Raw genomic sequence first — 13,634 nt, forward strand, 5'->3', positions numbered from 1 at the left:
AATAAAATTTTTTTAAAAAGGATCTGTACGATTGCATATTCTGTGCTGGTTAAAAATAATACATGACATTTATAAAGTCTTTTTAAAAAATATTTTATTTTATTATTATTTTTTTGAAAATATGTTTTTATTGACTTTTTTTTAAGAGAGAGAGATATAGACATCAGTGTGAGAGAGAAACATTGAGCGGCTGGCTCCTGCATGCCCCGCACCGGGGATCAACCCACAACCTGGGCATGTGCCCTGATCAGGAATCAAACCAGGACCTCTAAGTCCATGGATTGATGCTCAATCCACTGAGCCACACCAGCCAGGCTATAAAGTCTTTTTAATGACATGGGAAAATCCTCAACATAGAGCATTAGTTGTCTAGAATATGACTAGCATAGACTTTTTAAATAAATATTTGTTGATTGAAAATTGAATAAGAAACTGTACATATACAGTTTAGTCTGGATTATATAAATATTTTTGTAACAAAGTAAAAAAATGGTTATCTTAATGGTTGGCATTACTATATCTCATATGGAGGAAACTGTTTTTGTGAAAACACTTGGAAATGCCCAGCAGACACGGATGTCAGCAGATATTCAGCTCAGACAAGGGGAAGGTGCTTTGCATGAAGCAAAGAGAGAAATTGGTTTACCACTTGTGAAAAGGAGGGGGAAGAAAGAAGGTACTGGTCAGCACTTGCAATTGCAAATAGACATTTAACTCGTTGTGGCTTAAGGAGAAAACCCGGGTATCTAGTTAGCCATGGTTAAATTCAGGGACTCAAACTTTGTCATCCACATTGGAGTTCTCCCTCTCTTTTGATTTTGTTTTATTTTGTCTGATTCACTCTCGAGCAGCTCTTCACATGTGGTAGCAGAAATGGGCACTAGCAGTGCTGGGTTAGGTGACTCCAGGGACATAGTTCTTCACTTACCAAGAGTTCCCACAAGCCTATCCCCGAAAAGCAGTCTGGCCAGGGTCATTATCTGGGCGTGGTCACTTGTTTGGATCACTGGCCTAGAGTGGGGTCAGCCCTGCTCAAGTCATTTGGAAGTTTCAAAAAATAATTTGCCAGGGTTCCTGGTGTGGAGCTTCTAAAACTCTTGGAATTTCCTGAGTGATAAAAGTGTCTTTATTATTCATAGTCCCTTGAATCACTCTTGTGTCCATGCTGAGGAGTGACTCATGGTGGGACCCTATATAGCTTCAGAATGGAGACTGGTCACCAGAAAGACCCACCATTGACTATAAGGTTGGGACTTTGAGCCAGCCCAACCTCCAGGGAGGGGAGAGAATTGGAGATCGAGTTCAGTCACATGGTATGTAAGTGAATCAGCCATGCCCATACAGTGAAACCTGTAAAAAACTCTGAACGCCAGAGCTCAGTGGAGGTGCCTGGCTGGTGAACACATTGTTGGAAAGATGAGGTGGCCTCATTCCATGGGGAGGAGGCACTCCCCTATGTGTCTCTTCATTTGGCTGGTCTGATTCGTAGGCTTTAAAATACAACTGTAATTGTGAGTATAGTGTTATCCTGTTTTGTGAGTCATTCTAGTGAATTATAGAACCTGAGGGGGTTTGTAGGAACTCTCTGGATTTGGAGTTTGTTGGTCAGATGTACATCTGGGACACTCCTTCTACTGGTGTTTGAAGTTGGGGCAGTGTTGTTAGGGACTGTGTTCTTAAACCTGTGGAGTCTGACAATACCCCGTCTGGGTGCTCAGTGTCAGAATTGAATTGCAGCACACCAACTAATGTCAGAACAGTTAGGGTGGAAACGGGGTAGGTGAGAGTCTGAATCTGTACATCACAGAACAGAGGATGAGGTGTAGAACCAGGGGCCCAGAGGCCAATGGGCTGTGGCATCAGAAGACCAGAGAAAAAAACTGAAATCTTGAGGAGGACTTTGTATTTCCTCAACATATGGAACTGGAGAGGAGTTGTTAGTTTATAAACTGGCCCCAGACACAGAGGGCAGGGAAAGACCAAATTCCAGATTTGTAGGTGGCAGTTTTAATAAGCAAGGAAACTATGAGGCCTGTTTTGGGTGGCCACAAGACAAGTAGCTCTCCACACCCTCTCCCCAGAATCTTTAAAGTTTATATAGAGGCCTTAACTGGGTTCGGTCACATATACCACCCAGATGGTCTCAGCAACACGTTATTCTCTCAAGGTTGTGTCCTTGAAACAATTCCCATGTGAAATGGTAGGCAGAGCAGACATTCCAAGGACAGGGGAGGGGTGAAGAGTCTCCAATTGCCTCAGGCCAGTTTAGGGTCAACCGGCGGTCACGTTCTCTTGATTCCCTCCTCCAACACTCCACCCCTTGTGACCAGCTCCTACAATCTCACACACCATCCCTCTTCTGCATTGTGCCCTGGGCAGTCAGCAAGGGGCTTCACTAGCACAGAGGCAGCATGTTTGGTGGCTGTCTGGCTGCACAGGAGAATAATTCCACAGCAACAATCCAGGCACCTGAAGAGAGAACAGAGATGAAGACAGTGATACTTAAAATCAGTGACAATGTTTTCCACCAAGAGCTCCATGATCCGAACCACTGATTTATTAAGTCACCTAGGCTGGGGGTCCAATCACTCAGGGCATTCACTTGTGTCTGCAGGTGATTTAATACAGATGACACACTAGCAGACTCATCAGGTAAGAACATACAACGTTCTGTTTGTATGATGGCACAGGTGCACAGGCGGTAGTAACGTCCAGTGCCATCCTGTTTGGGAGGACAGCTTTTCTCATTAGAGACATGTTAGTGCTCAGTAAGGACAGGCTTTGTTGCCTATCATTTAAGGCTTGCTGAGTGACTTTAGTAAGGGTTTCTATGTGGGCTGCAAGTCCTCCAGGTCAGTGGAGGGAACAAAGACGGTGGCCAAATTATTACATCAGTGCAAAATGGAATGCGCCCACCTGGTCTGGGTTGTGCATGCCATACACAGGACAGGCAGCTCTGTCAGGCCTGAGGAATGGACTAGGGGTGGGATATGACAGACCAGGACCCCCACCTTCTCCCCTCTTTCAATGATGCACTGCATGTTGCATTCCAGGAGAGTGCTTCTCAACAGGTCCAGCTTACGGCAGGATAACGGGCTGCCAGTGGAGACTGACTAGTTCCTCCTCACCCAGGTGTGTGAAGTAATTCACCCCTCCCAGTGGGTCGTCCCATGGCAAATTCCAGTAGATCACTCCTTTCCCAGGTGTGATGGGGTTGGTGTTCTCAGTGCATAGCACATTGGTCCATGGTGAGAGTCAAGGCAATGGCTGTCTCTCATGACATCTGTATCTTTACAATGCTGGGTGTCTTGGCACGGGTTCCCAGTCTGGCATATGGGGCTACAAGCCCTACTGGTTGATCATGCAAATGTATCAGAGCCTGGGATAGTGCTTTAGTCCACCTGGCCAAGGAGATTTTACTTGTTAGTAATTTAATCTGCTGCTTTAATATTTCATTTTCTTTTCCACTACCCCTGCTGCTTGCAGGTTGTAGGGGAAATGGAACCTCCATTCAATGTTATGTTCTTTTGCCCAATCTTGTACATCATGACCTTTGAAATGTGGTCCCTGATCATTGTCTAGTTGACAAAGGTATCGGTACATGGCAATCAGTTTCTCTAATCCCCTGGTATTGGTACCCTGGTTTGTGAGGTGACGGGAAAGCTTGGGTTGGGCTAGATGTAGTGTCCACACAAACCAGGGCATGTTTAGAAGCCTCACTTGGAGGGAGGGGGCCAATCCCTCACGAGTCAGGAACTTTGGTGGATGGCCCAGACTTTGGTAGTTGTCTTGGGTGTTGTTTAGAACAAACAGGATCTGTTGTTATTACATTAACAAAGTTACTCTATTTCAAGGGCAATCTGGCATCCTTGGCAATACATCAAACCGCCCAGGTGCTACAGTGGCCACTGTTCCTAGGGTCCATTCTGACGTATTTACTGAAACATCAGTTGCTGGGGCTCATACCTGCTTGGGCATCAGCTTCCTGATTGCCAGGAGCCACCAGCGCCTATGAGCTGGGGTGTGGAAAACAGTGAGGACTGCCACAGGCCCTTGCAGGCCAACCCAACGTCTTTCCACGATCCCGCCCCTACAAGGCCTTATTCACCATCCTCTACTCCCTCAGCTCCCCATTTCTCAATAGCGTTAATCCCTTTAGAACAGCTCAACTGTCAGAGCAAAGGGTTAATAGCGAGGGCTCATGAGATCATCAGCCAAACCACTCTGAGTTCAGCTCATTGACAGCTATGGCTGTTCCTGTTTCCAGGCATCTGCATCCGAGGCATCATTGGGAATTCCCCCACTCCCTCCCTATAGGCTGCAGAGGCCGCCACAGGAATAGGGGTGGGCATCTGGAGCACCTGCATTCTCTGTAGGGCCTAGCTGCACTGTATGTCTGGGCAGTGGACTGGCAGACAGATGTCCCTCTGCTGCAAAGAGGCATGCCACTTAGGCAGTGTGGGAGTTTGAGCCACGGCAGAGGTGGGTTCATGACATATTCTCAACCCACCTCTTTTTATTTATTTATTTATTTAATAATTTACTTTTGTTACAGATGTCCCCCCCCCCACTGATTCTCCTCTTCCCCTCCCTCCCCATCCTGTCCCCAGCTTTGTTGTCCATGTCCATTGCTCATGCATACATGCATATAAGTTCTGTGGTTTATCCCTCCCCCCATCCCCTCTTCTAGGGATTGTCAGTCTGTACCTCACTTCCATGTCTCTGGGACTATCCCGTTCCTCAGACTGTTATGTTCATTATATTCCACAAGTAAGTGAGATCATATGATACTTGTCTTTCTCTGTTTCACTTAGGATAGTACTTTCCAGGTCCCTCCATGTCATCTCAAAGGATAGGAGATCTTTCTTTCTTACAGCTGCATAGTACTCCATTGTGTATATGTACCACCGCTTTTTTATCCATTCGTCTACTGATGGACACTTGGGCTGTTTCCAGATCTTAGCTATTGTAAATAGTGCTGCTACGAACACGTCAACCCACCTCTTGATAGGAAGGGAGTCCTTGCCATGATCTGCTTTCTTCATGGGAGGCTCTACCTGGAGGAGTGCTATGTACATTGCTATGAGCTGTTGCTCTTTGGGGAGTAGATCAGGTTTCTGCCTCCTTCCAGAACTGGGACCAAAATCCTAGGGGTATACTCTCCTTCTGTTGTTTCTGCCTCAGTGCCCAACCCATATCTTCTGAAGGCATGAAACTCAAATGGCAGCCCTGCCTGGGAGATGCCTAGAGCTTTAATCTGCTTCACTAGCATTTTTGCCTTCTCGATGGTGGCTTACTGTTCTGATCCCTAGTTTTCACAAATACCCTTTCTTTACCAGGTGGTACAAGGGACAAAGAGTCCATGCCAAGTGGGGGAATAAAAGTCCTACAGAACCCCCAAACCCCAAAAAGGCTTGCACCTTTTTCACAAACTTAGGAGTTGGATAGGCTTGAATCTTACCAATCATAGCTTCTGGGACGACACACATCTTACCATACCAAACAACTTCCCTAAACTTTATGGCGGTGTCTGGGCCTTGAATTTTTTGTGAGTCGATCTCCCCACTTCTCCCTCGCAGATGTTCCAGCAGAGCCTGTACAGCGTCCTGCAGCAGAAATGAGTCTTCACATGTTAACATCCTGTCAGCAATGTAATGGGCGCATTTGCTGATGTGGGAAAGAGAACGGGGCAGGTCTTGGGCTACCATCCCATGGCATATGGCAGGGAAGCACTTGGAAGGTCTGATTTTGCCCATCCTACATGAAGGCAAATGGCTCTTAATGATCAGAGACCTGTACACGTCAGAGTCTTTTCCATGAATCTCCCTGAAGATAAAGCACTTTTTCAGGAACATTTTGCAAAAACATCACAGTAGAACAATAACTGTCTATAAGTGACAAGAGACTTAAAAAGTTCATGATTAAAGATGCGATGAGAGTTCATGATAATATATTCTAAAAATCAAAACCAAGAAGAGCAAATCTTACCTATAATCTCTGGCTTTAAAAAAAATTATACAAAATAGTTCGGCCAGAGTGGCTCAGTGGATTGAGTGTCATCCCATAGACTGAGAGGTCCCAGTTCAATTCCTAGTCAGGGCACATGCCCGGGTTGTTGGCTCGATCTCCAGTAGGGGACATGCAGGGAGCAGCCAATCTATGTTTCTCTCTTTCACTGAAGTTTCTCTCTCTCCCTCCCTTCTCCTCTCTAAAAAATCAATTTTAAAAATTATACAAATAAAGTATATAAAAGCCACCCCCCCACCTTCACTCTTTCAATCCCTAAATATGAACACTATGGATGATTTTTCCTATACTTATACTGACATATATTTTACCTCCATTTTAAAAAACAAAAATTGAGATCATGTTATAAAAACCACTGCATTTGCAATTTTTTTTTTTTTGGTACTCAATGACATATGAAGGACATCTTTTCAGGCCAGTATATAAAGATCCATTTAATTCCTATTTATTTATTTATTTTTTCCTTTATTGATTTTAGAGAGAGAGGAAGTGAGAGGGAGAGAGAACATTGATTGGCCACCTCCTGCATGCCCCCCACTGGGGTTTGCCCACAACCTGGGCACGTGCCCTGACCGGGAATCGAACCGGCGACCTCCTGGTGCATGGGTCGAGGCTCAACCATTGAGCCACACCAGCCGGACTAGAGATCCGTTTAATTCCTTTTAATGCCTGCACAGTATTCTGCTGTATGGTTGTATTATTTATTTGTTTAATTAGTCACCTATTGATGAATATTTAGGTTGTTACCAGATTTATGTAGCTACAATGCTGCAGTAAACATTCTTAAACTTCATGTATTTGTGTTATTATTTTTGTTGTTGGTAGGATAGACTCCTAAAAGTGGTATTGCTGGGTCATAGCAGGTGCATGCTTTAAATATTATTAGATGCTGTCCAAGTACCTTCCAATCCATTTATATCACTTTACACTTCCAGCAATAGTGTATGAGAATGTCTGTTTTCACTTATGATTGGGATTATCCATCATTTTAGTGTTTGTTGAATGAATATAATTTTTTTTTGTTAATCCTCACCTGAGGATATTTCTTCATTGATTTTTAGAGAGAATGGAAGGAGGAGAGAGAGAGGAAGGCCAGAGAGAGAGAGAGAGAGAGAGAGAGAAAAGAAGACTAGAGAAGAGGAGAGGAGAGGAGAGGGGAGAGGAGAGGGGAGAGGAGGGAAAGGGAGGGGAGGGGAGGGGGGAGGGGAGGGGGGAGGGGAGGGGAGGGGAGGGGAGGGGAGGGGAGGGGAGAGGAGAGAGGAGAGAGGAGAGAGAGAAACATCAATGTGGGAGAGACACATCGATTGGTTGCCTTCCATACACACCCCAACCGGGGAGCGGATTGAACCAGCAACCCAGGTATGTGCCCTTGACCAGGAATAGAATCCCAACCCATCTGTGCACTGGCTAATACTAACCACTGAATCACACTGGCCAGCATATGAATGAATATTCTTAAGTTCATCAAACTGAATGAGGCAGAAATGATGGACTGGCTCATTCAATATCCAGTCCAAATGCCTTCTGGTATGTTTTCCTGTACTGGAGGCTGGAAAACCAAATCACATTCCCAGACTTGTTTCCAGCTAGAGTCCACAATCAGATGCACTCTTATAAGATGTGAGTTTGGAGCTGAGCTAAGTGGGGAGGAGACAGGACACAAGGTAACCACTTGTGCTGATGTGAACTGCCGTGGAGATGGCAGGGTTCTGGAGCCACCAGCCTGAAGAGGGCCTTTCTGATTGTGGTAGGGACACAGCTCCCTTGGTGGCTCCCACCTGTAGGACTTGGGGAGTCGGTCCTGAAAGCTCAGCCTGCAGCTTGTTTCTTTAGCACTTGCAATGATTCTTTGGGTGATTTTGTACCTTGTAGTCAAAATTTTTATGCTTATGCTACATACATTGGATCCTATGAGCTTGTTTCCTATTATATCCAATTGTGTGGCATTGTCAAATTATAAACCTCTCTGAGGTCAACCTTCCTTATTTGTAAAAAGGAGATAATACTGACCTATGGGGATGTTGTGAGGGTTAAATGGACTGATGCATTTAAAGTGACTCACTCACTTTGAGTTCAATAAGGTTCGTGGGTGGTGGGGTCCTTTGTCCCTTCCTTTTTTTTAGGCTCACTCATCCTCTAAGACCCAGCTTAAATGCCATTACCAGATACCTCTGGGGAGGCAGAATTACTGCTGTCTTCTCTGGGCTCCCATACAGGTCATAACATGTTGTACTGTTATTTATTTTTTTACAGGTCATAACATGTACTGTTATTTATTCTTTGTGTGTTTGTCTCCAACTATATTTTGAGCTCTTTGAAGGCAGGGGTGTTAATGACTTATCTCTGTATTTCCAGGGTTTGACACAGAGCAGGGAATGAATGAAATATATTGGTTTGAATGAATTAAGCCTAGCCCAGCCTCACTGAACTCTTCCATTTCTCACTCCTTGTCACAACAGTCAATCTCTAAGTGTCTAGTGTCACTTGGCCACAAGGAACAGGAAGCCTTTTAAACTAGTTCAAGCAAAGGCAGGTATGTCAGTTAAGCTTCAGGTGCAGGAAAGATAAATCACTCTGGCTATCGTAAGTCAAGAAAGACTTAAAAAGAACCTGAAGTACTTATAATGTTGTTGCAAATTTAGGAGGAGCGAGTTGTAGGCTGGATCTCCAGGACGAACTCCCAGAACCACACTGCCAACCCGGCCTCTCCAGTGGAGCCGCCACCTCTTGCACAGTTAGGGAGGTGGGGCACCAATGTTCAACGGATGTTCACAACGCAGCACAACTAAGGGGTCAGGCTGCTGCTGCTGCCTCCGCCACCGCTGTCACAACTAGCTCTAGACACCCACAAAGTTAATGACTGCCCACTGAGATTCTGTTGCAAAAACCCTCCAGCGTCCTGAACTGTTCTTCCCAGCAGCACCAGCTAAAGCAGCAGGAAGATGATTCCTGTCTTACTACTGCCTTCGTAAACGCTTATGAGCATCTCTAATTCTTGGAGCCTTCTCTCCCACCCCTCCTGTACTCGTTTTCTATTGCTCAGGAACAAACAACCACAAACATAGTGGCTGGAAAGAACCCACGTAGGGAGTCTGGTCCTTTGCTCAGCGTCTCACAAGGCTACAGTCATGGTGTTAGCGGGTCGCATTATCATCAGAGGCTTCCAAGCTCCCTCTGGTTCTTGGCAGAATTCATTCCTTGCAGCTATAGGACTCATGGTGGCCTGCGTTCTAAAGGCCAGAGGGAGAGGGAGAGTGAGTTGTCTTGGAGTCTTATATAGACTGAGAGTGCCTGAGAACAGGGACACCCCATAGTCATGAGCTCATCTAGTGCTTAGATCTTGGGCTTAAATTCTATTCTCCAATGAAAGGAATCAGAACTCTTCGGAGACATGGCTGGTTTGGGGGCTGGGTCAAAGAAAGGACTAGAAAAGCCTAGAACATTGTGGACCAAAAAGCAAAGAAGTGCTCAAAGAATGATGGGGACATGTCAAAAGGACACTGAATGGCACAACTATTTTGAAAAGCAGCTTAACAATTCTTTCAGAGTTAAATATACACTTACCCTACAATCCATCCAAGAAAAATGAAAACACATATCCACACAAAGACTTGTACCTGAATGATTATAGTAGCTTTATTCATAATAGCCCAAAACTTGAAATTCCATCAATAGTTGAATATATTAATGGTAGTATATCTATACTGTGGAATACTACTCAGCAACAAAAAAGGAAGAAGTGATGACTGACACATAAAATGACATGGATGATCTCAAAAAATGTGATGTTGAATGAAAGAAACCAGACACAAAAAGTACATATTGTATGGTTCCATTTATATGAAATTCTAGAACAGGAAAAGTTAAAGTGATAGTAAGCAGATCATTGATTGCCAGGGGGTTAGGGGATTGACTGCAAAGGGACACAAGGGAACTTCCTGGGTCAGAAGGGGTGTGACAGTGTTTACAAAAGATATACATTTGGCCTGGTTGGTGTGGCTCAGTGGTTGAGCTTCGACCCATGCACCAAGAGGTCGCTGGTTCGACTCCCAGTCCGGGCACATGCTCAGGTTGTGGGCCTGATCCCCAGTGGGTGGGCATATAAGAGGCAGCTAGTTGATGTTCTCTTTCATCCATGTTTCTATCTCTCTCTCCCTCTCCTTTCCTCTTTCTCTCTAATATCAATAAAGAAAAAAAAATTCATCATAACTCATCAAGCTAAACACTTAAAATAGGTATATTTTATTACATGTAAATTATACCTCAATTATATCTCAATAAAGTTGATTTTAAACACTTGAGCAAAAGATCTGAACAGACACTTTACAAAAGAGAACATTCAAATAACCACAAACTTATAAACAGGTTTTCAACCTCATTAGTAATCAAATAAATGCCCATTACAATAATGAAATATCACTACATAACCACCCAAGTGATTAAAATAATAAAGGTTGAGCCCAGCCGGTGTGGCTCAGTGGTTGAGCGTCGACCCATGCACCAAGAGGTCGTTGGTTTGATTCCCGGTCAGGGCACATGCCTGAGTTGTGGTCGGTCGATGTTCTCTCTCATCCATGTTTCCATCTCACTCTCCCCCTTCCTCTCTCAAATCAATAAAGAAAAATATTTAAAAAAAATAAAAGAATAAAGGTTGATAATACCAAGTACTGATGGGGATGTAAAATAGCTGCAACTCTCACACACTGCTGGTGGGGGTGCAAATTGGTTCAAGTATGTTGCACCCAAGTATTCATTCAGGCTCTACCTTTTGCGAAACCTAAACTTAGGTAGTTGGTACCAGAGGTGACCCCAGAGTGGACACCTCCGGTTGGGATTCTGGAATGGCATCCCTCACGGTCAGACGGCAACAAGGACTCTCGTGGTGCGGAGCTGAGCAGTGCCAGCCCCGACATGCTGAGCCGTCACAACTACGCTCTTCGCCTGGTAGGCTGGAAGGAGGAGCGGAAGGAGCACATTCGACTGTGCAGTAGCTGTAGCACAGAAATCCTTCAGCTTTTTTTATTTTTAATATTGCCTTCATAAGGAGAAAAATTAAATTTAAAGTATCCCTGGTTTGTGGGGGTGAGGGTGGTAGGCAAGAGGGGTGAAGGTGGCGAAAAGGTTCAAACGTCCAGTTACAAGATAAATAAGGTGTTGGGATGTAATGCACAGCATGGTGACCGTATTAACAGTCCTGTTTTGTATATTTGAGTATTGCTAAGGGAGTAGATCTCAAAAGTTCTCATCACAAGAAAAAAATTTGTAACTATATGGGGTGGTGGATGTTAACTAGACTTATGGTGGTAATCATTTTGCATACATACATATAGCAAATCACCTAAAACTAATCAGTGTTATATTTCAACTATATCTCAATAAAAATAAAATATCCTTAGCCAGAGAAATTAAATACTAAGGAATAAGATTTTGTCAAACAGGGTTGAGCTTTGGAGACCACAAACCATTGTAATATCTAAGAGATATACACACACACACACTTGTGTGTATGTGTGTGTGTGTTTGTATTTTTTTGTTAATCCTCACTGGATTAACATGTTTTTCCATTGATTTTTACATAGAGTAGAAGGGAGGGAGGAGAGAGAGAGAGAGAGAGAGAGAGAGAGAAAGAAAGAGAGACATCAATGTGGGAGAGACACATTGATTGGATGCCTCCCACATGCACCCCAAATGGGGAGGGGATTGAACCTGCAACCCAGGTATGTGCCTTTGACCAGGAATCAAACCCGAGACTCTTCGGTCTGTGGGCCAACTCTCTATCCACCGAGCCAAACTGGCCAGGGCTAATTTTTTTCCCCACTTAAAAACAAGTTTTCACTTCCCTGGGGGAGAATTCATGCTGCAGCACTTGCATGGTATGCGGTAATGTTAATTATACTTCTATGGAATTGGCTGTGTTTTGTTAACTACCTTAAAAGCCTTGAAGAAAGAGAATTTCAGGCTCAGGTTATCTACCTACCAATTCAGGACATGGTATGACATTCAGAAGACCTTCATGGAAGATTTTTTAAAAACCCTCTTCGCCTGTAATTATTTCACAGTTCTGTGGTCCTGAAGTTGGAATGGGTGTCCCTGGGCTAAGACCGAGGTGTCTGCAGAGCTCTTTTTCTTTCTGGAGGCTCCAAAGAAAGATCTGTTTTCTTGCCTTTTCTAGCTTTTGAAAAAATTTTTTACATTTTTATATATTTATTTTTCTTTATTGATTTTTAGAGGAAGGGTGAGGGGGAGAGAGATCAAAACATCAATGAGAGAGAACATTGAAATGCGCCTCCTGCATGCCCCCCATTGGGGGTTAGTCCCACAACCTGGGCATGTGCCCTGACCAGGAATTGAACTGGTGACCTCTTGGTGCATGGGCCAATGCTCAACCACTGAGCCACACTGGCCAGGCTGAAAAAATATTTTTAAATCCTTACCTGAGGATATTTGTCATTGATTTTAGAGAGAGAGGAATGGGAAGAGAGAGAGAGAGAGACAGAGACAGAGACAGACAGACATCAATGTGATTGCCTCCCATATGCACCCCAACTGGGGATCAAACCTGAAATCTAGGTATTTGCCCTGACGGGAAATCACACCTGAAACCTTTTAGGTGTATGGGAGGATGCTCCAACCAACTGAGCCACCTGGCTGGGGCTTCGAGTTCTTTTTATTCCCTAGCTGTGGCTCTCTTCCTCTGTCTTCCAAGGGTGGGTGGAGTACTTCTCACACTGAATCACAACTCACACCTGACCTTTTCTGCAGTCCAACCTACCCCTTCCTCACTCTTCTGCTTCCCTTTTTATTTTAAGGATCTTTGTGACTACATTGAGTCCACCTGGATACTCCAGAATAACCTCCCCATCTCAAGATCCTCAATTTAGCACTGGTTGTGGTGCTAAATTGGTGGTGGCCCAGCCAGCTCAGCCATCCTACTGCGCCTCAAAATGCCCTCTCCAATTGAACACACCATGGAAATAATGATGTTCGCGTTTCATCGATTTTCTGGGGATAGAACTACTTAACAAAGGAGGACCTGAGAGTACTCATGGAAAAGGAGTTCTCTGGAGTTTTGGAAAATCAAAAAGACCTTCTGACTGTGGACAAAATAATGAAGGACCTGGAGCGGTGCCAAGAGGGCAGAGTGGGCTTCCAGAGCTTCTTTTCGCTAATCGCTGGGCTCTTCGACGAGTGCAATGTCTATTTTGTAGTCCACATGGAGCAGAGGGAAAGAAGTAGGCAGCACTGAGCACTTCTCCCGCCCTGGTGAGTTTTCCCAATGGGTCAGTAAGGATCTCTGCCCCACAGCTTTCCCCTGTATGAAAATTCACGAGCAGACTGGGACCCTTAGAAAATGTATAAATAAAATTCCACCCTATTTGACAAGAGAAAAAAAAGCAAATTAAAGCCATATAATTTTTTTTTTTAATCCTCACCCGAGGACATTTTTCCATTTTTTGTTCACACAGAGTGGGAAGGAGAGAGAGAGAGAGAGAGAGAGAGAGAGAGAAACATCGACGTGAAAGGGACACATCGAGTGGTTGCCACCCGTACTACCCAACCAGGGCCGGGGACAAACTGCAACCGAGGTACATGCCCTTAGTGGGAAC

General features: G+C 44.5%; 1 pseudogene; it reads left to right on the forward strand.

The window, feature by feature from the left end:
• Window positions 1–12,971: 12,971 nt before the first annotated feature.
• LOC118628536 lies at window positions 12,972–13,273 on the forward strand (annotated as a pseudogene).
• Window positions 13,274–13,634: the final 361 nt, after the last annotated feature.

The sequence above is a fragment of the Molossus molossus genome, unplaced genomic scaffold (genome assembly GCF_014108415.1).
Source record: "Molossus molossus isolate mMolMol1 unplaced genomic scaffold, mMolMol1.p scaffold_m16_p_13, whole genome shotgun sequence".
In the NCBI taxonomy this organism is placed as follows: domain Eukaryota; kingdom Metazoa; phylum Chordata; class Mammalia; order Chiroptera; family Molossidae; genus Molossus; species Molossus molossus.